General features: G+C 40.7%; 1 protein-coding gene across 5 annotated transcripts in view; it reads left to right on the top strand.

Moving 5' to 3' along the window:
- The first annotated feature begins 4,881 nt into the window (after positions 1-4,881).
- Positions 4,882-27,252, top strand: part of CSGALNACT1 (chondroitin sulfate N-acetylgalactosaminyltransferase 1) — a 981,568-nt gene continuing 959,197 nt past the window's right edge. For 4 of the 5 annotated variants that reach the window (XM_044059415.1, XM_044059413.1, XM_044059414.1 and 1 more), the window contains exon 1: positions 4,885-4,968. The gene's annotated coding sequence lies outside the window, so the exon portion shown is untranslated. Of the gene's footprint in view, positions 4,969-27,252 lie in introns of all 5 variants that reach the window. The other variant, XM_044059411.1, reaches the window with a different exon arrangement.

Below are 27,252 nucleotides of genomic sequence, written 5' to 3'. Positions count from 1 at the left end.
AAGATAGTAGGAGGAAAAGCTACAACTGAATGTGTAAGTTTTCTTTGTTTCTGCAATTGTCTCTGCCTGTATTCTGTCAAATCAGGTATGGTAGTTTAGTGGTCAGTAATTCTTGTAGTCAAGAATAGTCAAGAAAAAATCTATCAGTAGACAGATGTTTTTTTTTTTCTTTATTGTAATCTATTTCTACAAATGTATAATTTTCTGTTTCTCTGTGCAGTTTCATAGTTCTCTGTATATTTATTTGTACTGCTTAATATTCTTTCTTCACAGTGTCAGTGACTCAACACACCCACCCTTGCTGTTGGAAGACCTTAAAGTTGAATCAGGACAGAAATATCTAGTGTTGTAGAATATTAACAACATTCCCCAAAAATATATATATTTTTTGTATGCATGCTTACACGCACATGTGTGCGTGAATGTAAGAGTCTATTCAAGGAATGGTTACTGACAGCAAGTGAGCAATGGAAAGCCCTAAAATCAGAGAGAGTGGTGAGCAAGGGGTGTGAGGAGTATGCCAAAGAGTCTGCTCGTTTGGGTTTTCAATGTGAAGATTACATTTGGGTGTCGATTGTACATGCACATACTCAGAGACACAGTTATCATTTCCTGCATGCTGTTATGGCCAAGGTGTTCTCAATAAAATTTTAGTGCATCATATTTGTATGCCTTTTTATACTTCATTTCTGTTTTGTCCAGTGGTGTGACTCCAAAGTCCATAATCCTGGTGGCCTTCAGATTTAAGATTCAATATTGATATAGTAAAAATAAATGTATTGATGGGTTGTAGAGCAGAGCCATGGCCATTGTCAACCATCCTGTTTTTAGAGATCATAATTGGACTTATTTAGCATGCTAAGTAGTTTTATCAGCAGAGATATGGTACCATTGCAGTCACAAGGTAACTAAACAGAGGTACACATTTCATAGTAGATAATTTATTTATTTTTTTAGAATAGCTTAGGAAACATGCAGGAATGAACTCTGAAGAATACACCAAGATGTCAGTGTCACAGATAACTAAGGAGTGCAGAATTTAGGAAGTTTAACATGCCAGTGTATCCAAGGTGGACATGATAGCAACTTTGTGTGCAGCGGGCATATGGCCCACTAAATCACCTCGCAGGTGCTGTGGGTGTGCACCATCCACCAGATGACCTTGAAATCTAGTTGGTATTAAAGAAATTTGAGCTAGAGATGAAACATCTGGAGTTTGATGCAGTTGAGAGAATAAAGCAACTGGAGGCACAAGAGAGAGAGAAAAGCAGCACCAGCATGAAGAGTCAGCGCTGACCCTTTGGCAAAGGCATGTAAGTAGCGGGCAGGGGGAAGCCAAACGCTAGATACCAAGGTCAGTACTAAATCAGTTCTATGGTATAAAGGGGGAGTGTATTTGATAACTTCATTTGGCTATTTGAAAGTATGTGTAATCAACAACAAATTGACTAGGGGAGGTGAATGAGATTTTAAAATTCTCTGCTTATGAGTAAGTCAGTGCATGTTGTAGCAAAAATGAGTGGTGTAGATTGAGCTATGATAAACCTAAACATTTCTTATTTGAATGTTTAAACTGATTTGTGAAACATATAGAAAGTAATTCAGGGAGCAGAGGCAGATCACCATGTGCAGAAATAAGCACTTATTTTTATAGGTGTGTAAGTGGATACCATCACTACAGCTGAATGGCTAGCAGATGTTTTGGTAAGGGTTCAAGCACTGATTGTTTTGCTTAAGGACATGAGAATCTAGTTGACAGAACCAGGGTGTAACACTGCTGACGTGATGTGCATGAGAGAGGACCTTTGTCTAGCTAGCAGGTCACAACTACAGAAGAAGTGGGTACGCATTGCAGGTGCATATAAGGAGACTCATGGAGGGCACCCTAGCTCATCAGAGCTGGTTCCATGAAAAATGGGATGCCATTAGGTCTAGTATATGCTCAGGCCTTGTGGTCAAATGTTTCTTATGTAACTAAAGCAGACATGTAGAGTACAAATGTCCACTGAAATAAAGTGGGGAATAAATGTCACAAGAGGCAGCAAACAGAAGTGTCACTGAAACAGTGGGGGTTGTCTAGAGACAGCTGCTCCACAAAACTTTGTAAAGAGTATGTATCCTGATGGGGGGGGGAGAAACTGTTGCCAAGAGGGGTAAAGCATTAGACATAACTATTGTTAAGCATGCAGTGGTTAAAGGGGAGCAATACTTGCCTGGGAAGTTTACTTCAGTTAGAGCCTTCGGGGGGAGGGGGATACCTCTTCAGGAACCACTGGCCAGAATTTACTTGGAGTGGAAAGGATAGCAAGGGAATAAGCAGGTAGCAGTATTCTATGATGTCTCAGTAGATGCTTTAATACGAAATTATTTTTATGATGCAGTACTTTGTGTGTGTGTGGCCACATGCAGCCAGGCATGAATCCAATCATGTGGCAAAGGCAAAAGATGACAGTCCCAGCCAATGTCCAGACCTCCATCCAAGACTTTTGATGTTGCTATTTTGGGGGGAATAGAATAGGTAGTAGCAGTGAACCTGAATTTGAGCCACAGCTGTTCAAAGGTTCTGGACTTGCTTGGAAGGGACTTCCTTTGGAGTGGGAGCTGGGGAGGGTCACAAACAAAGAGTAGAGAGAGGCTCGGCTCTTAGATTCAGCTTTAGAGAACCTGTGGGAGGTAGCCAGAGAAGCTCCTGTTTGACAAGGGCAGGCTGAGACTGCATACTGTGATAAAGGCTTATTACATAGTGAATGAACTCCAGAAGAAGAGCTAATGGGAAAAGTGATACAGCAGTTGATATTATCTGCTGATGAGCACTTCTGGCCATAGTTCATGATATCACCTTTCCTGGCCTTATGAACATAAAGAATGCAAAAAGAAGGCTGATGCAGCATTTCTATTAGCTTCATTATATTATTAATATCTATTTTCTGGGTATTACAAAGGATATGACAGTGAGTCTCAAGACATGAGCAGTGACAGATGGCTGAAAAGGCAGGAGATGAAACTAAGTCTTCTTTGATGCCTTTGTCTCTTTTTGAGGAACCATATGAGAAAGCAGCTGTTTACATTGTGGGGCCTCCTACTACTCCAAGTTCTGTATGTAAGAAGTATATCCTAATGGTGCTGGACTATACGAACTGATACCCAAGGCAGTGGCTTTGATCTCTACTGAGGCAGCGAAGGTGGCAAAGGCTCCATTAGAAATTTTCATCAGGATAGGCTTCCCAATCATAATACCAACAGACAGAGATATTAGTTTCATGTCAGACCTGCTAACCAGTTTGAGGAAGCATTGTAGTATAAAGCATTTAAAGCCTACCTACTACCACCCACAGACCTGTGGTTTTACTCTGCACTAAAGACCATGTTGAGAGCATTGACAGAGCAATATAAGCAGGAGTGGGACAGTTACCTGCCCCAGCTCCTCTTAACATACAGAGAGATGTCCCAGAAATATACAGGATTTTCACCCTTTGAGTCTGTAAAGTCACGGGGTAAGGAGGGCCCCAGATTTAATGTTAGACGAGAGGGTGAGTGGCATTCCTACATAGAATCTGTTACAGACTATGTCCTTAACTCAGGACAAGGAATAGGGAGATCATGGGGAAGACAAAAGACCACCTAACACAAGCACAACAGCAGAAAAGTGTCTGGTATGACCAGACAGCCAGGACAGAGTATTCATTCAGGCAGAAATTGATGGTGCTTATTCCTGTTAGATATAATAAACTTCAGGCAGCATAAGCTAGCCCTAACTTTCTGTGAATACCTGCGTCTTGCAAAGATGAATTTATTAATTTAGCATTATAGTTTTTGCAACTTTAAAATACAGATAGATTCCCTTAAATACCACAACCAGTGAAATGGCAGATGCAATGTTATTTAATTTTAAACTCTGTTTCAGTAAGAGTATCCTAAAGGGCAAAGTATTTGTTTGAGTTCCAAAATTAATTTCTCTTTTCTCTATAATGGAATAAAGGAGTTCTGAAATTATTTCTTTCAGTACTAGTTCGTTTTCTGCTTGATCACTCTATATGCCTGGGAAAGGAAGCTTGAGTGGTGATCTGTGGGAGGTTGTTCTGAAAGGGAAGAAGCAGTCATTTAAACACCTCCAGGAAATGAACAGCAGGGGGAGTAAGAAAAAGCACAAGCTGTGATAACTTTGTAGTAAAACACCACTGTCTACCTTCTTAATTTTTTTCAGTAAGTCATTTCATGGAGCAGTTTACCACTAATAACTATTATAACAACCCTGATTCTGAGCTAAGTGTCCCTTGCTATCAAAGAAGCTGTCAGGACAACAATTCCTTTAATTTTTCAGGATGCAGAAACTTGCCAACTTAAAAAAAATAAATAAAAAAAACAAAAGCGGTTAAATTCAGTCAGTCAGCCTGTTATCAAATGAAAGAAAATAAGAAGAATAAATATAAATGAGACAGCATTGAAGTTTGTGTGTGTGTGTGTGTGTGTGTGTGTGTGTGTGTGTGTGTGTGTGTGTGTGTGTGTGTGTGTGGAGAGACAGAAGGAGAGTGAGAGGGAGGAATATGGATTAAGTGAAGAATGTGTGCAGAAATGATATAGTAAGAATTCTCGTATACAAAATTTCCACTGGATTCAGAATTCTGAATGGTAAGGCAGCACTGAAATTACATCCTCAGGAAGCAAATACGTCTGCGCTTTAAATTAGCATTCTCCATTACTACAAAACAATGAACATCAGAGACAAAGCCAAGCTCCTATTATGTGACAGCTAACCCAATGCTGTTAATGAATGTGGCTGTTGATGAGTGGGAGGAGCTGAATGTGGCTGTTGATGAGTGGGAGGAGCTGACAGCTGAGCAGACCTGAAGGTGGGTGTTTCTCTTGGGTTTCTTTCTTTTTTTTTTTTCCTGTTGAGATGCCGTGATACTGAAACAAGTGTTCTGACAAGTTCAAGGGTGTCTTCATCTCTAAGTCTTGGATGGAAAGGTAAATGATATTGTTCCTTTAAGCCAATGCTTTGCTTGGCTGTTGATTTACCCTGAACTGTTAGGCATGCTTCCTGGGTTTAGATAGGAAAGGGACTTAAGCTGGAGATGTTAGTTCTGTATTATGAAAGTAGCTTTTCACTGTCTGTTTACTATTTGTTTATTGCTGCCAGACTGCAAACACAAATGATTCATTCTTTTTCAAATATGTTGGTCTCTGTTTCAGAATGAAACTTTTTAGACATGTTAATATTGGGTGCTGCCAGTGTGTTGAGCTAAGCACTGAAACTTGCATCCTGCTGATATGCATTGAATAGTGCACATTTAACACTTGATTGTGAAGAGGCAAGGAATTTTGCAGTCAACAACTGTAATAAAAACAGATGTGCCAAAATGTGGTGTTTGCAGAGATATTCCACATATCAACAGTTGTCAGATTGTCAGTGTATGTGTGTGTCTGTATTTCTGAAATATGACAAAACTAGATTTTCTAGAAATGTACAAACAGGCAAGTAATGATTGTGCTTTGTATTACATCCACAGCTGGCTTCAATAAGGATTTGCTTTTACATGCTGCCAAACTCCTGACTAGGGAATAAACTGCGTACAGAAGCCGTTAAGTGCACTTCTTTAGTCCGTATAAGAAGCATGCGAGCCCAGTAACAGGAGATCTGAAAAAAACTTAAAACTTACATTATTGCTCTGTAAAAATGAACAATTTTGCCGTAAATAACTATAATTACATTGTATTAAAATATAAAAATTATAGCTAGTTGTAGCTAGGGATTTTGCATATGAAAGCTTTAATAGTTGAAGAGTGGCATATTTCATTTATTGTTTAAGCATTAAAGGTTCTGTTCAGCAACCTGAATCCTGGGATGTCATCATGCACCTCAATAATGTAGACTCACACAGACACACACACGCACACACACACACACACACACACACACACACACACACACACACACACACACACACACACACACACACACACACACACACACAGCCAGATGGAAGGAACCTGAAGTAAAAAAATGTGAATTTCCTTGTACTCCTACATTAATCACTGACCTTTATAACTTGGTATTAGTGCACGTGGGTACAATAGAGCATATGTTATGACACACAGGAACAAACTTTCCAGGTACAACATCATCATCGACCCCTTTTCCCATTTTTCAACCTGAATTTGGGATGTTCCATCAACTATCATCATCTTTCTAGATTCAGTGCCATTTCCACTTTCCTACCTTCTTCAACTGTCATTCCTGATTGTCGCAGGTCTTTTCACACTGACCTTTTGAGTTACAAGCTTGTAACAAACATTTTCAAACACACAGGGCTCCTTTTTTAGGTATTACAGTAGCATGCATTTTGAAACGCACTGATTCACATTTTAAATTCCTGCAAGTAAGCCATAGCCTTTGCAAAACAAGCAAGCTGAAATGTTTTGAAATAGGTGATGATATCTTTAGAGATGACACACTTTCGTATTTATCTAAAATGCTGAACTAGAAACTGCTGAAAACAGTAGTGAATGGATATAACATTTTAAGCAATCAGTAACTGCACTTAAAATAGGCAGTGTAGGGAAATAAAGGCTAGGCAGTTCCGGGGAATGAGTTAATGTCATGTATTTATTTACAGTAGCTTTTTCGGAAGGAACATGATGGGGGCAGGATTTGAGAAGGAAGATGTAGACAGGAGAGGGATAAAGAGCAAGATGTTAGAGTGCTACACAGGAAGGCAAGAAAGAGAAGAGATATACGAAAGAATAAAATACAGGATGGAGAGGAATAGAGAAGAAGCAGGTACAACTGCAGACAGAGAAAAATAAAATAAATGCTATTTCAAAATCCTGAAACATAACACATTTACTATATTGTGGAGGAAAAATTAAAATATCAAATAATTAATAACATATAATAAGATTGCTACTATGCTACCACAGGTGTAGGAACAAAAAAAAAAAAAAAACGGTTTTGACAGAACTCTGGTGTGATTTACTGCAATTATAAAATAGGTTTATTGTAAAACATAATAAGTTTAAAATTGGAGAAAATAGAAAACTAGTAACACAATATTTGAATAAAACAGGACGTGATTTCTTCCTCATTTTTCCCTGGCTTAGGAGAACTGAGGCAGTGCTGTGGCACTGTTTTACACTGTTCCCCATTTACTGGTAGGCTGTGTCACCCTTTACAAGTATGTTACCTCCAAGAGTGAAGTGGGTTAATGTTCACAAGTTCATAGGAAATACAAGGCAAATGAGTTACAAAGCTGTGTACTTGTGGAAGAAGTTTGCTTCTGAGGTGGGGTAGGTATTCGGTAATAAATTTATATTTCTAGTGTGTTTTATTTATGTGCTGGTGATTTAAATCCCTTGTTCTGGTATCAGTAGACCTATTTTACTTGTGAAGATACAGAATATCAAAAAGATAGGAGTACTACTGACAGGGAATGCAAGGCATAGATCATGCTGTTAGAGCCTTCTAGACACTGAAGCAACTAATAGTGGCCTAATGCAAACACATGCAACAATATTGTACAAATGCTCAACTAGCAACTTATAGCAGCCTCGTACAACCTTGCACAACTTTAAGCAATACAGTTCTGTGGGAATGCTCAATGAGCATGTTAGCCAACAGCAAAATACCCAAAATGTTATCCAGTCACTGTAAAGGTGACCTCTGAAAAGTTCCAATCAGCAACCCTGCAGCATACCCTACAGTGACAGATAGCAGAATGTTACAGTGCAGCAGTGTACAAACCTGCTAAAAGGACATTGAAGCAGTAAATCAGAATACAACTTGCCAGCTGTGATTTGAACTCCCAACACAGCAACAAATTGTACTCTCTCATAAGATAATCACAAGCAATGTTCTAAGCTGGCTCCAAACAATGTCATACTAAGCTGTAGAAAAATAAACTGTTGCCTTGGATGGTAAATGACAATTTAAGTAATTAAAACACACTTTCTTAGTGTTTGAAAGGACTGAAGAAAGGTGTCAAATCCAGTAAAAAGAGGTCATATCTGGTTTTAGGAAGAGATCAGATGGACAGCTGGGACTACACAGAATAATGGAAACAGTACCCTCTGGGACCAGGCCTTTGCACAACTATCACATTCTAAATGTGATCAGTATCAGTTTTACTTCAAGTCCAATAGTGACTTCATGATGTACATACAACATTAGTGCAATAGTGACTTCATGATGCACATGCACCATTAGTACAATAGTGACTTCATGATGCACATGCATCATTACTACAATAGTAACTTCATGATGCACATGCATCATTATTACAATAGTGACTTCATGATGCACATGCCTTATTACTACAATAGTGACTTTGTGATGCACATGCCTCATTACTACAATAGTGACTTTGTGATGCACGTGCCTCATTACTACAGTAGTGACTTCATGATGCACATGCCTCATTACTACAATAGTGACTTCATGATGCACATGCATCATTACTACAATAGTGACTTCATGATGCACATGCATCATTACTACAATAGTGACTTCATGATGCACATGCATCATTACTACAATAGTGACTTCATGATGCACGTGCCTCATTACTACAACAGTGACTTCATGATGCACATGCCTCATTACTACAATAGGGACTTCATGATGCACATGCATCATTACTACAATAGTGACTTTGTGATGCACATGCCTCATTGCTACAATAGTGAATTTGTGATACACATTACTACAATAGTGACTTCATGATGCATATGCCTCATTACTACAATAGTGACTTCATGATGCACATGCCTCATTACTACAATAGTGACTTCATGATGCACATGCATCATTACTACAGTAGTGACTTTGTGATGCACATGCCTCATTACTACAATAGTGACTTCATGATGCACATGCCTCATTACTACAATAGTGACTTCATGATGCACATGCATCATTACTACAGTAGTGACTTTGTGATGCACATGCCTCATTACTACAATAGTGAATTTGTGATGCACATGCCTCATTACTACAATTGTGAATTTGTGATGTACATGCCTCATTACTACAATAGTGACTTTGTGATGCACATGCCTCATTACTACAATAGTGACTTTGTGATGCACATGCCTCATTAGTACAATAGTGACTTCATGATGCACATGCATCATTACTACGATAGTGACTTCATGATGCACATGCATCATTACTACGATAGTGACTTCATGATGCACATGCATCATTACTACGATAGTGGCTTCATGATGCACTGCACCATTACTATGATAGTGGCTTCATGATGCACTGCATCATTACTACAATAGTGACTTTGTGATGCACATGCCTCATTGCTACAACAGTGACTTTGTGATGCACATTACTACAATAATGACTTCATGATGCACATGCCTCATTACTACAATAGTGACTTCATGATGCACATGCCTCATTACTACAACAGTGACTTCATGATGCACATGCCTCATTACTACAATAGGGACTTCATGATGCACATGCCTCATTACTACAACAGTGACTTCATGATGCACATGCATCATTATTACGATAGTGGCTTCATGATGCACTGCATCATTACTATGATAGTGGCTTCATGATGCACTGCATCATTACTACGATAGTGACTTCATGATGCACATGCATCATTACTACGATAGTGACTTCATGATGCACATGCATCATTACTACGATAGTGACTTCATGATGCACATGCATCATTACTACGATAGTGACTTCATGATGCACATGCATCATTACTACGATAGTGACTTCATGATGCACATGCATCATTACTATGATAGTGACTTCATGATGCACATGCATCATTACTACGATAGTGACTTCATGATGCACATGCATCATTACTACGATAGTGACTTCATGATGCACATGCACCATTAGTCCAATAGTGACTTCATGATGCACATGCATCGTTAGTCCAATAGTGACTTCATGATGCACATGCACCATTTTCTTTATTCAGTTAGGCAGCCTGCTCCAAAGACTCGCATGTCTTTCAGTGAATCAGCATACCTTATGAGTTGTCCTAACAATTTCTTTTGGTAATTTATGACTCTTTGAAGTCTTGAGATTACACCAACGGTAATTCAAAATAATAAAACATGTAAGAGTTAGCACAACAAATAAATACCCTTAGTCAGACCCCGTGAGTAACCTTATAAGATAGGTGGATGGAAATATTTAACTGATTTTCACTATCTTGCATCTATTACCACAAAAATTATACTGTATGGAAACAGCACTCTTAAGGAAAGAAATAATCAAAGCAACAAACAAGGGTTGAATTTGTCTTTACTTCTAGTTAATATTTAGATAAAGCTGAAAATGTAGTTTTTTAAAACTATATTACACAGAGATGTTAAGCTATGGAACAGCCATGAAACCTGTTATGTAAAACTGGGTTTGATTTCCACACAGTATACATGCAGATTGTGTAGTTAAGGAGGTTTCATGATGAGAACAAAGCCAAATTCCCAGAGTAGGTCTGGGGAGTGATTCTCCAGAATTAAGAGACTATTGTTGCAAGTGTGTGGCAATATGTACTAAGTCTGAGATTGTGGCACCTCTGAGATTTCCCTGTAGTATGAGACATAGTGACCCCAAAGTAAGTGTATAAAGATATCCACATTTGGGACCAAATGGGGACTTGCCCTTCTATAAAAAAAATTAAAGGTGTTCAATAAGTTTTGTAATTCACAGTTAATATTGAAATCAAAGTTTATTTTTCAAACATGTAGGGCTTGCAACACTGGGTTTCACTGCTATGATAGAAACTCACCAAATCCTCTAGGTCACTCTTAAAACCAAGTGCATTGTCTTATCTAGTTAAAATAAAATATCCCAGAGCTCACTGCTGCTGAACCTGAGAATATTACATGTATGTAAGTGCCTGGATGACGTGTGATTGTCTTTTATGTGACTTATACTGCAGTCTCTGTTGTCCGGTGTAGTTCAGATGATTGCAGTCGTATTCTGTGCATAGATGTAAATATCCTTCTGTGGTGAGAAAGCTATCAGACTTTTTTTGTAACTCTGAGACTAGTACCATAAGTCAGAACTGTAGGAAGAGTGGAACAGGTAGGGCTGCTGCTCCTAGCACTAAAATGAAGAGGACATTACTGGCAGAACAGCACCTATTAGTTTTATTTTACCTTTTTAACCTTCACCTACACTCTTTAAGTGTCCATGACACTGAGCTCTCCAACACTATTTTAAGTGTTTCATCTGCATCCAGAGCCATCCAGCCTAAGATAAGAATATATATTTTCTTGATGTACTTGCTTTATACAGTGATCAAAACTATGTTTGTGCATTTTAAAGCATTTATTTAATTGTGTGGCAAAAATCATTTGTCTATTTGTTGACTTTTTCTAGTTTTGTTTGCCTCCAGATCACCTTGCAGAAGAGTGAATTAGCCTAAAAGCTGTACAGAGTAGTAGCATTGTACAGAATTAATCTTAGAGAAGCTAGCATGTGGAAAGAATAGCAGTACCATATCCTAGCACTGTACAGCATCTTGTCCTTAACCCCAGAAAGTAGTTTGTGTTTAGAACAGCACTGCCATATCCTAACACTATTAACTCCAAAAACTACCCTATGAATCCAAATTCTTAATCCTAAACAGACCACCCTATTACAGAACTGGACAACATGGATATGCAATTTTCTAATATCTCTGTGACCAACTTGGTAGATTTGGGAATCCTCATGTTCTCCGACATCTATTTAATCATTAATGAAAATAACACAGTATGCAAGAGATGTAAACACAGAACTTCCTAGGTGGAAAATGTTTCACATACAAATAAGGTTACCCGGAATGCCCAGACTACATTCCTTGTGCATATTGCTCATCACACACAAGGAATGTCTTATGGTGAGTCACTTAAAAGAAATCTTCCCAAATCTCAAAGACATCTAAAGCTGCCTTCAGCAATCCCTAAAACACACATCAAAAGAAACACCAAACATCTCACATAAGCCTGCACCAAATGGTCTCCTAAGAGCAGGCCTGTAAGGGAAGCATATATTTTACCTAACACTCTTGTCACTGAGGACACCATTGTGCAACACACAGATGCCCCACTCACCAGGTTAGACAAGGAAAAGATAATGGTTAGTTGCCTATCCGGAACAAGGATCTGCAATATCATGAATGCACTCAAGTCACTGCACCCCAGGTACCAATATGATTCTACCATAGTCTATGTGGGTGTAAATAATATGTACTTCACAAGACTATATGAAAAGAGATACAATGGCTCTCTCGGAATATGTGTTAAAGACAGATATGAGCCTTGCACTGAGAAGCATTCTAACCTCACCAAGGATAATGCCACATTGCAAACATAAAACAATCAATTTTTAATAACTGATTTAGCTTCTGGTATCACTCTGTGTATACAATATCTGTCAGCATGGGAGGAGATGGTCAACTGATCTTACTTTGCCAAAGATGAGCTGCACCTACCCCCCCCCCCAGCCTTTCAGTTATTGGCTAAAAATGATTCACCCCCTTAGACCTTTTTTTAGGTAATGCTAAAAAGACACTACCAACATAGAGAAAAAGTCTCTGAGCAACCTTAAGTGTTACTGCTCAATGCTAGGAACCTAAAAAAAAAAAAATGCACACCCTTCAAGTTCTCCTCACTGTGGAGAATGTAGACACCTGTGCCATGACTGAAACTTGTTTTAAATCCATAGAAGGTACTCTGGAAGTGCAAGGCTACAGTGCCTTCTGCACGTTTAGACCAATGACAGCACAGACTGTGGCCAAAGGTGGATGTGTCTCGATCTACATTAGCAAAAAATATTCGTCCAGGTTGGCTGAACTCATCCACATGCAAGTCACCATAGATAAGGTCCCTCACCATATCACAGCTAGCTGTAGGTTGCCATTTATGCATCTAGTGTCTCATGACTCTTACCTAAATCTGCTAGAGGCATTTGCCATACAACCAAACACTGTATTCATGGGTGACTTTAACTACCCCCTTATAGACTAGAAAGCTTAGACTCCGTCAAACCCAGCCACAACACTTCCTGGACTTTATTACACAGACACCCTGGAACAAATACTGCATATTCCAGTCAGAGTATTATACATATTGGATCTGTTACTCACCAACATGGGAGAGCGATGCACCCTCCCCATGTTACGTCCTCACTAGTAAGTAGGATCACAAAGCTAAAAATAATAACGAATACTGCACCAACACGGCTAGAAACTGAAAACAGTTTATTATAACAAAGGTTAAAAGTAAGTGCTTTCTCGATTACAACATCGCTTCCTCAGACTAGTTACAAGATAAGACATTCAATTTAAAGACAGGGTTACCAATCAGCTGACAAAAGTTAGTTGAACCAATTAAAAACTAAATGTATATTTACAGGATAAATATACAAGCATCTAAAACCATAAAAATGTATAAACAAAACTTATAAATACAAGAGACACACAAATTCATGTTTACATGGACGTGCTTTCAAAAATGATTTGAGGCTAGATACCCCATTTAAACCAGGCAGTTTATCTGCATTGAAAAGCAATATCCATTTCTGTTCTGCTGTGTCTGTACGGTTAATCAAATCACCACCTCTAATCCACACATCCAGTATCTGAAGTACAAAAAACTTGAAGGTATGTTCTGAACCATGCTAAATAATATGCTGTGCTAATGCATTAGTGTCTATCTTATGTTTAATGCCCCTGTAGTGCTCAGGGATTCTGTCTTTTAAAGACCTATTAGTCTTGGCAATATAAAAGGCGTGACAGACCTGACAGCTACTAAAATAGACAATATTAGTAGTTTTACAATCAGCATAGAAATCAAGCTCAGTTTTAAAATTAACATATGGGTGCATATAAACTGAACCTGTAAAAATATATTTTCAGGCTGAACAAGACCTACAGGTGAAAGTGCCCAGCCTACTTGATAGAGTCCCCTTGTTACAATGCTGTGATCTGTAACACAGGTGCTTCTTAAGGGACTTATTATTCTTGAACGTAGAATGTGGTGTTATATCTAGAACCCCCTTCAGTTCTTCTACTGTGTGTAAAATATTTCAGTTTTGTATGATATCACAATATTTACTAATAGCACTGGAATATGGTAAGGAAACTCTTAAAGTATCAGTCATACCCGGCGGTAAAATAAGCCCTGCATTTCCTTTCCCTCTCTTTCCAGGCATTAGTGATAAAGGCATCTATTTCTTTCTTGCTGTACCCTCTATGTAAAAAATCATTTTATAAAATAATTTTTAAGCAAATTAAGTGCTGTTTGTAAAAGGGAATCATTATTATGCAGTCTCATTATTCTATATACCTGCCCTTTCAACACATTACGTGTAAAGTGCCTTGGATGCATGCTACTTTTGTGCAGAAAGTTGTTCTTCCTAGTAGGTTTCTTAAAAACACTAGTATACAAGTTATAGAGTTCTGTTTTATTAACCTTCACATCTAAAAACTTTATCTCTACAGTAGAGTATTTATATGTAAATATAAGGAAGTTAGTTGTACTGTGCATATAATTAACAAAATCCTCCAACATTGTCTAAGAGCCTTGCCAAAGTAAAAATATATCATCCACAAAACGTATGTACCAGATTATGTGCTCGGAAAAGGCATTATTATGCAACAAGAACATTTTCTCCCATTGTACCAGTGCAAGGTTGGCATAGCTATTGACTGTCTCCTTTTGAAGTAAAAAATCAACCCGGAAAACCCAGCTAAGCCATTTAAAGTTGCAAACTATTCTAAGGCAAACTACATCCTATTAAGTGAGAGTATGTCAAGATTCAAGGCTTCCCCTACCACCGAGACCACAGTTACCTATGCAGAATTATTCATAGATTCCCTATACAAACATGAATGGATTAATAGAGGCTGGCATAGCAGAGGTAAATCCAAAGCAAGCACTAAGAACAAACCTGGTGGAAACCTCACCTAAACAGGGTATATAATAAAAGTAAAAAAAAACTCCTCGCCAGAATCAGGAACAGCAATTCCCTTAAATACAAGTACTCGCATATACAGCTAAACAAGAAACTAGGAGGTCTAATTAAGTCCAACAAGGCCAACTACAAGGTCAGGATAGCCTCACAAGATAAGGAGAATCACAAAGCCTTCCTGTGTCTGGAACCTTAACGGTAACAGAACTGTGTAGAACTGGTAGTGAATGGTGTCACCTCCACCAGTCAGGGTCACATAGCAAATATACTGACTAATAAATTCAGCTCAGACTTCACATACCCAGTGAAATCCCCTGTAACATACTTCCCCCAACTAATAGCCGGGACAAGGTGCTGGCAACACTCATTAATGCCAAGAACGCCACCTCTACGGATCCGAGCAACATCCCCCCAGTTGTCTCCTGAGCAGTTTAAAACACGACCTGTCAGGACTACCTGAGGCACTGTTCAACTACAGCCTCAAAACAGGCTATATTCAAAGTGAATGGAAGACCTTAACAGTCCTTACCGTCCACAAGGGAGGACCATCAACTGAATCAGGGAAGTATTGATGCATCAGTCTAATGAGCCTAATATGCAAAGCCATGGAATGAATTATCATGGAAATGATAAACAAGGACATTGGCAACCTACAGACACTGGACCCATCCCAATTTGCTTTAAAAGAAGGTTGTGTCTACTTAATCTGGAAGCTTTCTTTGAGTGGGTCACCAAGGCAACGGATGGGGATAAAAGAGTGCATACTATGTATCTTGACCTGGCCAAGGCATTTGATACAATACCCCACTCAGGCATTGTTGACAAGTTCTCTGAGACAGACAAAAATCCCTGCATAACTCATGGATTGCTCACAGATGGCACTCAAAAAGTCAGGAACAGTGAGTCCATCTCTTCCAAGAGACTGGTCACCAGTGCAGTACACCATGGTTCTGTGCTGTGCAAACTCCTACTTAGCCTTGATTTCCAAGTAACATATGCTAACATTCAAGGCCTCTGGCACATCAAGTTTGCAGTTTACACTAAATTGGGAGCTATTATAGATTCCCTCAGGACACTGATATCTTACAAGAGGGTTTAACACAGGGAAATGACTGGTGTCAAAGCCATAGCCCAAAACTTAATGCCAGAAAATGCATTATAATGTCCCTTGGGAAACTGTCCACCCAAGTTAATTATTCCATTGATAAAAAGGGATAGGGGAACATAGACATAGACAGTAATCTAGCCTTTGACCAACACATAGCTATGATAGTAAGAAAATTCATTCTGTCACTCAACTTATAGGTGAAGGTATGGAATCCAGGTCCAAGGAAGTTATAGCACTACTCTACTTGGCCATTTTCAGACCTCTCATTGAGTACAATGCCTCCAGTGGTATGTACCTATCAAGACTCTTGCAACAGTTGGAATGCCTACAAAGGTTTCTCATCAAGAGAATTTAGGGCGTGAATACCCTGTCCTACACTGATTTACTTAAAGGCTCTGTCTCGGTATTCAGTCTCCTACAAACTGCTGAGAGGCATCTTTGCCAGGCTTACAGAGCTTTTTCAGACCCAGTCCTGATGGGTCTGTTGTACATATGCAAAACAAACAGCACTGGAAACACTAGATCCAGGAATCTGAACTTCACTCATGACAGAAACAGAACATGCTGGAGAGACAGACGTGTTCCAAATGATCCCAGTGCTATGAAATAGGCTTCCCATCTGTGTAAAGCAGAGTTCATGCCTGACCCTATTCAAATGAAACCTTAATAACTGGATGGCAAATCATAAATGTACTCCCCCGGTCTGACCCCCATGTCCCTTATGGACAGAGGTCATCAATAAAAAATGTATCCTAACTAGCACCCCCCCAACAAATCCATTACTCACCTGTCTGCTAACATGCCCCTCCCCCCATATAGACACTCATAAGTTTGGAGTGTACAGGTAATCTTGGAATGGGCCTAGTAGTTATTAGCCCAGTAAGCACCTATGAATCTGAGGCTGGTGATCATTAACAAGGTTATTAGGTTATTTTGCAAAGATGAGGATCTGTCTTGTCTTATTCCTCTGTTAATATAAAATGCAAGGAAAAATGTCAGAACTCTGGTGGTGTAGAGGGATAAAGCCCTGACTGTGACCCAGGAGACCCAGATTCGATTAGCAGCTCAGACGACTGATGGAGTGGCAGGGAGGAATGGACATTACTATTTTAGAGGGGAGATCAGTAAAGCAGCATCTCCTGTGACAATTCCTGGTGGAGATTGGTAATGTTGGCATGATAAGAGGTATGGTTCTGTGTGGAAGGTTGGGTTGGACATCGCCGAACTGCTACTGAGGAGGGACAATATGCTACACTTTCCCCTTTGCAAGCCCATTCCTAGGACATAACCATAGGCTTCAAGAGTGAGGGGACACTGATAGGTCATACCAAAAATAGCTGGCTGATTGAATGATAGCGTGTCCCCCACAGAATGTAATTAAGATTCCTGCTGGTCCCATCAAAAATTGTCAAGAGTCCAGGCTGCAGTGGAGCAGCCTGTAGACATAGTGATGGATGTGGAGGCCATGGATGACAGTCTGGATAAGGGAAGGGAACCAAAATAAAAAAAAAAACCTCCAATTAGCACCATCCAGTCAAAAGAGTACAGTTCAATAATTTCCAAGTAGTACTTATTAGCACAGAATAGTGAGATGCTAACAATGTGTTTTCTATCCTATACACTGCAAAGTGAATGTCACAGCTCTAGTCAGAAGGGCCCTATAGTGCCAAACGATGCTGCTCAGAATTATTTACAATTGTGTACTTTACTTTTCTGTTGCTGTAATATGCAATACAAAATGTCAAAGGCAGCTCTGCTCTTAATGCCCCACTTGTGTGTCACACAGCTCCAGTCAAAAAAAGCACAGTTTGAGTATTTCAGAATAGTGCTTAAAATGGATGGAATGTGATCAGAAATGAAACTTCTCTCAGAAGTTGAATTGTATTACATCAGTATAGTGTGCATAGTTTTTAATGTGGTATATAAACTTTAATTAGAAAAAAGTTATTATCTTAAGTTTGCCAAAGTTTCACTGTTTCCAGCCTTCTTCATTCCCTCCAATTGTGTTCCATTTCAAAGAATCTTACTAATTATGACAGAAAAGTTTCTTTGTCCATTCTTCAAGTAATAAAAGTAGAGAGACTGTTGTCTACGCATTGTACTATGCTTTTTTTATCTGAAAGGGCAGTAGGCGGGGTGCTGCAGCAAACAAGAAAGAAAGTATGCCTTGCTGAGAGACTTAAAAATGACCAAACTTAGGTATGGCATTAGTCCATTTTTCTTTCATTTTAGAATGTGTCTATTAAGAATTGTGCTTAAAATAAACCTTTTAGTTTAGTACATGTTCCTGGTTTTAAAAAAATGAAATTACTGAATGAAGTCATTTCCTTGAAACGTAAATCATTTTAAGCATTGTTATCTGCTATGTGCTATAAAACTGGTGTGACAGTTTTCTCTGTAAGGACTGTCTTTAGACTAGAGAAATGCATTTCCTGGCTCTGAGGAGTAGAGAAGCAGGTTACAGAAAACACCAATCAACATCACTGTTACTAAAGGAATGAAATAAATGTATTTCAGTGAACTTCAGTCTTGTTAATACCAAACTATAGGCAGAATTAATTTGAAACAGGAGGATGTAGAGGTGAAGTATTTAACTCCATCAGGCTTAACTGAAACCTCTCTAACCAAATCTGCTTTGCTTGTTTTCTCCGTTTGCGCCGGTGTCTTAATCTCGTTATCTTTATTTCTTTGAAATTAAAGAATCGGTTTCTGGAAGTTGCAGGTTATATGGGGTACACAGATCGCTAGTGGTACATTTTAAAGGATATATACGTACACCAGGATCTTTTACATTCATATGGGCACTATTTTATTAAACTGCTGCTTTGAATGTGAGATTGCTGTCAGCCTGAGTACCCAGGCCTGTCACCACTGGTTGTGTGCTTAAGGGGTTGCTGTTGATGTGGTAATCAGTAGGGGCTGTGTTTTTGCCTAATGGTATGATAATACATTTTTTTTGCATTTAACTTAAGGCCATGACTTTGGCACCAGTCATTTGTTGCTGTGAGACCTTCTTGCAGTATGTTAACATCATCTGAGGAGTCAATGACAGCACCCAGCTTACAGTCATCCGCAAACTTGGTCAGCCACAGGCCCTTTATCTTTGCCTGGACCCCTGAGAAGTAGATGCCAAACAGTAGGGGTCCCAGGACAGATCCCTGGGGAACATCACTAGTGACAGGTCTTCTGTCAGAGGTGGACGTACCTATTTTGACCTTGTGGTTCCTATCGGGGAGCCACTTGTCGACCCACCTGATGAGATAAGGATTTATGCCAAGTTGTGTTAGCTTTTCGATGATGCCCGAGTGGGGGGTTGTGTCAAAGGCCTTGGCCAAGCCAAGCTGAGGTATGTACTGATTTTCCCTCATCTACGGCCTTGGTGGCAGTTTCAAAGAAGTCAGCCAGGTTCAACAGGCAAGATCTTTTCTTGACAAATCCGAATGGAGTGGGGTCAAGTGCTTGGAGATTGCCTATGTCCTTTTTTTATGAGATCCATAATAATATGCTCCGTGGCTTTACAGATCAGATTTGTCAAGCTAATGGGGTGATAGTTTCCTGGGTCAGTAGTGGCACCACCTTTGTGCAAGGGGATGACAATGGCAGTTCTCCACTCTGCTGGACTTGAAATATGTAGGCTGAATAGGGTTCTCAATGGCAAAGCTAGTTCTTGCTGGAAATGGTGCAAAATACAGCCTGGGATACTATCAGGTCCCATGGAAGCTGTGTTCTTTGCCTTGGATAGGGCCTTTAACACTTGATCTACAGAGATGGGAGGAGATGTGAGGTACGGGACAAGTACTGGGGATGTTGAATAGGCCTTTGGGGGGATAGGGGGTGAAGTTTACACTGAACCTATCAGCTAGCAGGTTGACTGAGTCAACAGGATCAGTGTAAGTGGTACCATTAAAGTACTAATTTGGAACAAATCTGGGCTTTGCCATGGAGATTCCTGACGCAACTGAAAAAGGCGTTGTGGTTTCCCTTTGTTTCAGAGGCTAGTTTCAGTTCATAACTGGCTTTTGTGGTTTTCACTAGTGATCTAATTTGCTTGTTGAGGCTCAGAAGGGAGTTTTTTTCCAATTTGGAATTTGTTCCTTTTTACCCTTGGACAACAGTTTCTTCCTTTTGTTGTAAAGCCTGTTGATAGAGGATGTCCACCAGACAGATTTGTGTTTCCTTGAGGAGCAGGTTTTAGTTCTGTTGGGTACTTGAGTCCTTGCAGTTGTACAAGTGATTGTATACTGCATTGGCATACTGTTCAGCATAGTTGTCTGCATCCTCTGGGGGGGGGGGTGAAGCTACTGATACCCTTGCTTAGGAGGTTATAGTCAGCTTTTGAGAAGTTTTTTAGCCTGGTTACAGCTGGGGGGAGGGATGGGTGGGATAGAGACTTTGAATGAGACAGACCGATGGTCTGATCTCACCAGGGAAGAACATAATATGGGAGTGGTGCAGCTGTCACCCATGTTGGTGAGAACCAAGTCCAGAATGTTATCTCCCCTAGTGGGGATGAGACGAGCTAGTCTAGTGCATTAGAATTGATGAAGTCAAGGAATCATTGGGTGAATGCATTAGTGCAGGAATAGTTCACCCATTCTATTGTGGGGTAGTTGATGTCACCAAGGATCAGGGTGTTAGGGGGTACCTTGATGGATTTAAGTAGGTCCAGGTAGGAGGAGTGGGTGTCCTGAATCATGGGGGGGTCTGTAGTTGGCTATAACTTGGATGGGTGTCTTATCAACTGTCAGTTGCACCTGGAGTAATTCCAGTGCATCATGCTGGCAAACCAGTCTGGAGGTGCGCCTGTCCTTAATGAAGATAGACACTTTCTCACCCTTAGTCTTTCTGACCACATTTTGGGGTCCAAAAGTGTGGAATGAGTATAGCCTGGTAAGGCAGGGGTGGTCTTTGCAGCCCTGAACCAAGTTACCATAACTGCACAGAGATTGCATCTTCCAGTGCAAGGAGAGTCTCCAGTGAGTGCATTTTCAGGTTAAGGCTCCTAGTGTTAAGCAGTGTGATCTTCAATTTGCTTGTTGGAAGATTTGTCTTTGGGACATAAAAGGCACAATTGGAGAGGCAAGAGCCCTGGCCAGGATCTGGAATCCCAGGGGTGACAGGTAGAGGCCATCTCGAGCAAAGCATCGAGGCTTGTCATCCATGTCATCCCAGGAAGACAGATACTGGATCCCTTGGAAAGACACCAGAAACTAAGCCAATTGTTGAAGTCAATTTTTTTTAATTAATATTTCAGTATCATTCTTGGTGAAGGTAGGATGCTGCTTAGAGCTAGGGTCACACCTGCCTAGGAGACATACTCTGAGAGCTCAATCATGTCTGTTTTCATATAGTACAGGGAGGTACGTCTCAAGTCATTCACACCAACATGAACAATGACAGAGTCATACTTGTACCTGTTGTGGAGAGACTTAAGTGCGTGTGTGATGTGGTGGATTCTGGCCCCTGACAGACAACTGATTGTGACCTTTTCCTTGTTGAGCGTGGTGAGGGGGACATCAGTGTGTCTCACAACTGAGTTGCCAATGACTAGTATGTTTGGTTTATTGTTATGCTTTATGGGCTGCATTGCTTTATTGTTATGCATTATGGGCTGTGTTTGTGAGACACTAGTGTGTTGTCTGCTGTGTGTGATGTGTTTGGTGTTGTGTGTGGAATGTTTGAGGGTATTTTGGGGGTCTCTGTTGTTTAGCTAAGTTTTTTTACTGAGGACCACTGCATAGGTGTGTGTGTGTGTTGTGCTTGGCGATGTGATGTGGGTGGTGAGGTGTTAGTGCTGGCAATCTCCTCTTTGTCAGGAGTACTGACTGTGGCATGAGAGAGCATTGATTCCAGGTTACTGATGTACATACATTTCTTGCATGTAGAAGAATTATGTGGTAGGAGAAGAGGGCTGTCAGTGAACATGAGGCAGTTGCTACATTGTCTTAGTATACTTATGTCGACCAGGATGGTAGGAGAAACTCATGGGAATTGTCCAGGCATAGTGTTCTGAATACTTGGTGGATTTATGGAGAGAGGGTTTTGATAAAGGCTTGTCCACAAGAGTGTAGGCCACAAAAACTTTCTTAAACCTTCAAGGTAGTGATATAATCATTTTCCTCCAGAACTCTTTAAAAGCAAAAGTGATGCATGCTTCCTCCATGTTTCCTTCTGGAAAATGACAGAGTCATGCAAGTGAAAGAAAATATTAGCTTTCATTTGGGACTTGAACCCAAGACCTCCAGCACACCATACTGGCATCACTGTTACTGGACCAGCAAGAACCTCTGGACATATTAAGTGTAGTGTTTTCCCTTAAAGGAAAACCCTACCTTCTCCTGCAGTTTGATACAACCCTTAGGTTGCTTTTCTCTTACAGTATTGTTCCAGTATTGTGTAGGTACCAGAAACCTGCTTGTACTTTATAAAACTTTCATTTCCTTGCCTAGGAATCAAAGGAAATCAAAACCCACCCACTTTTTTAAGTTTAAATTCTCACATATCTTGCAGAGGAATTTGCTTCCACCTGCTTGTCATACCACAGGCACAGAGAAATCTGTAGTTTACCCCGTCAGGTACTGCTAACAATCTTACATAGGTAATTAGTCCTGCTGATGTCAGGAGCTCAGCAGGTGCTGTAAAAAGATAGAGAGGTGTAAACCTGTTTCCCACTGTCTTTATTGTAGAGAGGAAGAAAACTTAGGCTGATTCACATCTGCTTCTGATGTAGCCATGCATTTCATAGGTTCATAGGTTTATAGGTTCATACTAGGCTATCTGCCCTAGGGCATTTATAAGCCTAGCCAGAATGTGTTTGGCTTTCACCACCCATTTTAAATTTATTTTGCTATGCCCTTTTTCGAGGTTAGTATACTGTGCCTCTGTCTAACAGTGACACAGAAGTGATACCCGGGGTAAACCTATGATCTCCCATCCACTCATCAAGATTCCTCTTGAAGAGAGTCAATGAGGGACTCTGCCTAACCTGGACTGGGATTTTACTCCAGAGTGAAGGGAGCCTCTGGGTTATGAATCTGTCCCTCCAGCATGTCCTATTTATTTCAGTGCTGAGGTTCATAGATAGAAAGGTTCATAGATTAGTACTAGGCTTATTGCCTTTGTTGACCATTTTAAGCCTAGCCAATTACCCCATGTGAGAATCAAACCCTGCACCTTGTGTCTCCAAGGTAAACACCTTAACCATTGTGCCATCCTCCCACCCTGAGTAATGCGCTGAGCGGATTGTGAATAATGTTCATAGGTTCATAGAAAGGTTCAAGTCTCTCGAGCGAGTAGCTCGATGGGATTTGGATTTTCTGATGCAGCATGTCCATTAATTCTGGGTTGGACAAGGCTTTATACATCAGGCACAGATCACCTCTGAACAGGCGGTATGCCACTGAGTAGAGCTGGAGTTTCTTTAACCGGGCAGCATATGGCATCTGTTTGAGCCCTTTGATCCTCTTGGTGAGGTACGTTTGGGGTCTTTCCAGTTGCTACAGGTGTCTGGTAAGGTACATCCCAAAAGGGGCATTGTACTCAATTATGGGCCTGATGAGGGATGAGTAAAGAGGCACGATGACCTCCCCTGATCTAGATGTGAATCCCTTCATGATTAGGTGGGCTATATAAAATGTTTTTCTAACCACTTTGGCCACATGGTTGTCAAATGAGAGATTGCTATCAACTTGGGTCTCCAGGTCCCTAATTACTTCTTCTGTACTTAATGGATTACCACCTATGTGGTAATTTGTGGCACTTTGTTTTGCCAAAGGGATGACTATACACTTTTGGCATTTAGCTTGAGGCCATGGCTCTGGCACCAGTTGTCTGTTTCTATGAGGCCCTTTTGGAGGATGCTTGTGTCGGCTGGAGAGTCGATTATGGCGCCCAGTTTGCAGTCATCTGCGAACTTGGTCAGCCACAGTCCTTCCATGTTGGCCTGTACCTCTGAGAAATATATACTGAACAAGAGAGGTCCCAGGACTGAGCCTTGTGGGACACCACTTGTAACTGCTTTGGAGTCTGACATGGCTCCAGCAATTCTAACCATGTGGGTTCTGTCCTTGAGCCAGTTTGCAATCCATCTAGTGACATAGGGGTTTATATTTAAGCTGGTAAGCTTATCTATAATGCCAGTGGGGTATTGTATCGAAGGCTTTGCGAGGTCCAGGTAGGCTGTGTGGACCACCTTCCCCTCGTCAATGGCCTTGGTGACTGTTTCAAAGAAATCAACCAGGTTTAAGAGGCAGGATCTTCCCTTAACAAAGCCGAACGGGGTTGGATCCAGTGTCTGTAGGTCCCCAATATCTTTATTTATGAGGTCCATGATGATCCTTTCCATAGCTTTGCAGACCAAGCTAGTCAGGCTTATGGGGCAATAGTTTCCAGGATCCGTTGAGGCACCACCTTTATGGAGAGGGACCACTGTTGCTGTATGCCACTCTTTGGGCACATATCCTGTAGTAAGGCTGAGAATGAACAGTAGTTTTATGTTTGGGTTTAGCTCTTCTTGGAGTTCATGTAGAACGCAGCCCGGGACACCATCTGGTCCCATTGATGCTGTGTTTTTTGCTTTGGAGAGGCGGCTCTTACCTGAGCATCTGAGATGTCAGGGGGGCAGCACTCTGCTGGGATAGATATTTGCCCTTTTGGTGGGGGGGGAGAAGTTTGCGCTGAACCTGTCAGCTAGGATGTTGGCAATGTCTGTGGGTTCAGTGTATTTTTTGTCATTTTGGACTAATTCTGAGCATATCTGGGAATTATCACCCAGGTTCCTAACATAACTAAAGAAAGCCTTGTGATTATCCTTAGTGTCCTGTGCAATTTTTCTCTCGAAGCTGGCCTTAGACAATTTTATGAGTGCCCGTAGTTTTTTGCTAATACTGATCAGTGATGCCTTCACTTTTTGGGATTTTGCTCTATCATTTAGTAGCTTCCTCCTTCCATTGTATAGTTTGTTTATGGCTGGGGTCCACCAGACAGGACGTCTGCCTTTGGAGGATTGGGTCTTGGTTTTATTTGGGATCGCATGATCCATGCATTCCTGAAGGTGTTCATAGAATGCAAGGATTCTGCGGTCTGGGCCGTATTTTCCACAGGCCCGGGGGCTTTGGAGGATTCCACCTCAGTTTTGAGGAGTGTGAAATTTGCTTTAGAGAAGTTTTTCACTGTGGTTTTCTGGGCAGGGGGTGGGGTCGGGATGTGAATATCCAGTGAGATTAGTTTATGGTCTGATCTTACCAGTGAGGGATACACTTCTGATCTGGAGCATAGAGTCCCCATGTTGGTGATGATCAGGTCCAGTATGTTTTCCCCTCTTGTGGGAGTGGTAACAAGTTGTTCCATAGCATTTGAGTTTATAAATTCTAGGAACCTTTGGGCTAGGGTGTTGGAGCTAGAGTAATGCTCCCAGTCTATGTTTGGGTAGTTGAAGTCGCCCAGTATAATGGTGTTTGGAGAGACCTTCATATTTTCCAGTGTTCTCAGAAAGGCCGAGTGGGGTTCCTGGGTTTGGGAGGGTGATCTGTAGCAGGCTATAACAAAACAAACCAATTAAATCAGTCAAGGTTTCAAAGGCAGTTATCACCTCTTCTGACATGACACAGGCTAACTATAAACTAATATAAGTATTTCCATTTCTGTCATAAAACTGTGTGTGTGTGTGTGTGTGTGTGTGTGTGTGTGTGTGTGTGTGTGTGTGTGTGTGTGTGTTGTGCTTGGCGATGTGATGTGGGTGGTGAGGTGTTAGTGCTGGCAATCTCCTCTTTGTCAGGAGTACTGACTGTGGCATGAGAGAGCATTGATTCCAGGTTACTGATGTACATACATTTCTTGCATGTAGAAGAATTATGTGGTAGGAGAAGAGGGCTGTCAGTGAACATGAGGCAGTTGCTACACTGTCTTAGTATACTTATGTCGACCAGGATGGTAGGAGAAACTCATGGGAATTGTCCAGGCATAGTGTTCTGAATACTTGGCGGATTTATGGAGGGAGGGTTTTGATAAAGGCTTGTCCACAAGAGTGTAGGCCACAAAAACTTTCTTAAACCTTCAAGGTAGTGATATAATCATTTTCCTCCAGAACTTTTTAAAAGCAAAAGTGATGCATGCTTCCTCCATGTTTCCTTCTGGAAAATGACAGAGTCATGCAAGTGAAAGAAAATATTAACTTTCAGTTGGGACTTGAACTCAAGACCTCCAGCATACCATACTGGCATCACTGTTACTGGACCAGCAAGAACCTCTGGACATATTAAGTGTAGTGTTTTCCCTTAAAGGAAAACCCTACCTTCTCCTGCAGTTTGATACAACCCTTAGGTTGCTTTTCTCTTACAGTATGGTTCCAGTATTGTGTAGGTACCAGAAACCTGCTTGTACTTTATAAAACTTTCATTTCCTTGCCTAGGAATCAAAGGAAATCAAAACCCACCCACTTTTTTAAGTTTAAATTCTCACATATCTTGCAGAGGAATTTGCTTCCACCTGCTTGTCATACCACAGGCACAGAGAAATCTGTAGTTTACCCCGTCAGGTACTGCTAACAATCTTACATAGGTAATTAGTCCTGCTGATGTCAGGAACTCAGCAGGTGCTATAAAAAGATAGAGAGGTGTAAACCTGTTTCCCACTGTCTTTATTGTAGAGAGGAAGAAAACTTAGGCTGATTCACATCTGCTTCTGATGTAGCCATGCCTTTCATAGGTTCATAGGTTTATAGGTTCATACTAGGCTATCTGCCCTAGGGCATTTATAAGCCTAGCCAGAATGTGTTTGGCTTTCACCACCCATTTTAAATTTATTTTGCTATGCCCTTTTTCGAGGTTAGTATACTGTGCCTCTGTCTAACAGTGACACAGAAGTGATACCTCGGGTAAACCTATGATCTCCCATCCACTCATCAAGATTCCTCTTGAAGAGAGTCAATGAGGGACTCTGCCTAACCTGGACTGGGATTTTATTCCAGAGTGAAGGGAGCCTCTGGGTTATGAATCTGTCCCTCCAGCATGTCCTATTTATTTCAGTGCTGAGGTTCATAGATAGAAAGGTTCATAGATTAGTACTAGGCTTATTGCCTTTGTTGGCCATTTTAAGCCTAGCCAATTACCCCATGTGAGAATCAAACCCTGCACCTTGTGTCTCCAAGGTAAACACCTTAACCATTGTGCCATCCTCCCACCCTGAGTAATGCGCTGAG

This window comes from Protopterus annectens, chromosome 17.part0 (assembly GCF_019279795.1).
Source record: "Protopterus annectens isolate FY-2018-M chromosome 17.part0, PAN1.0, whole genome shotgun sequence".
NCBI lineage: Eukaryota > Metazoa > Chordata > Ceratodontiformes > Protopteridae > Protopterus > Protopterus annectens.
Note: the sequence above shows the minus strand (reverse complement) of the source record. Positions and strands in the feature narration are given on the sequence as shown.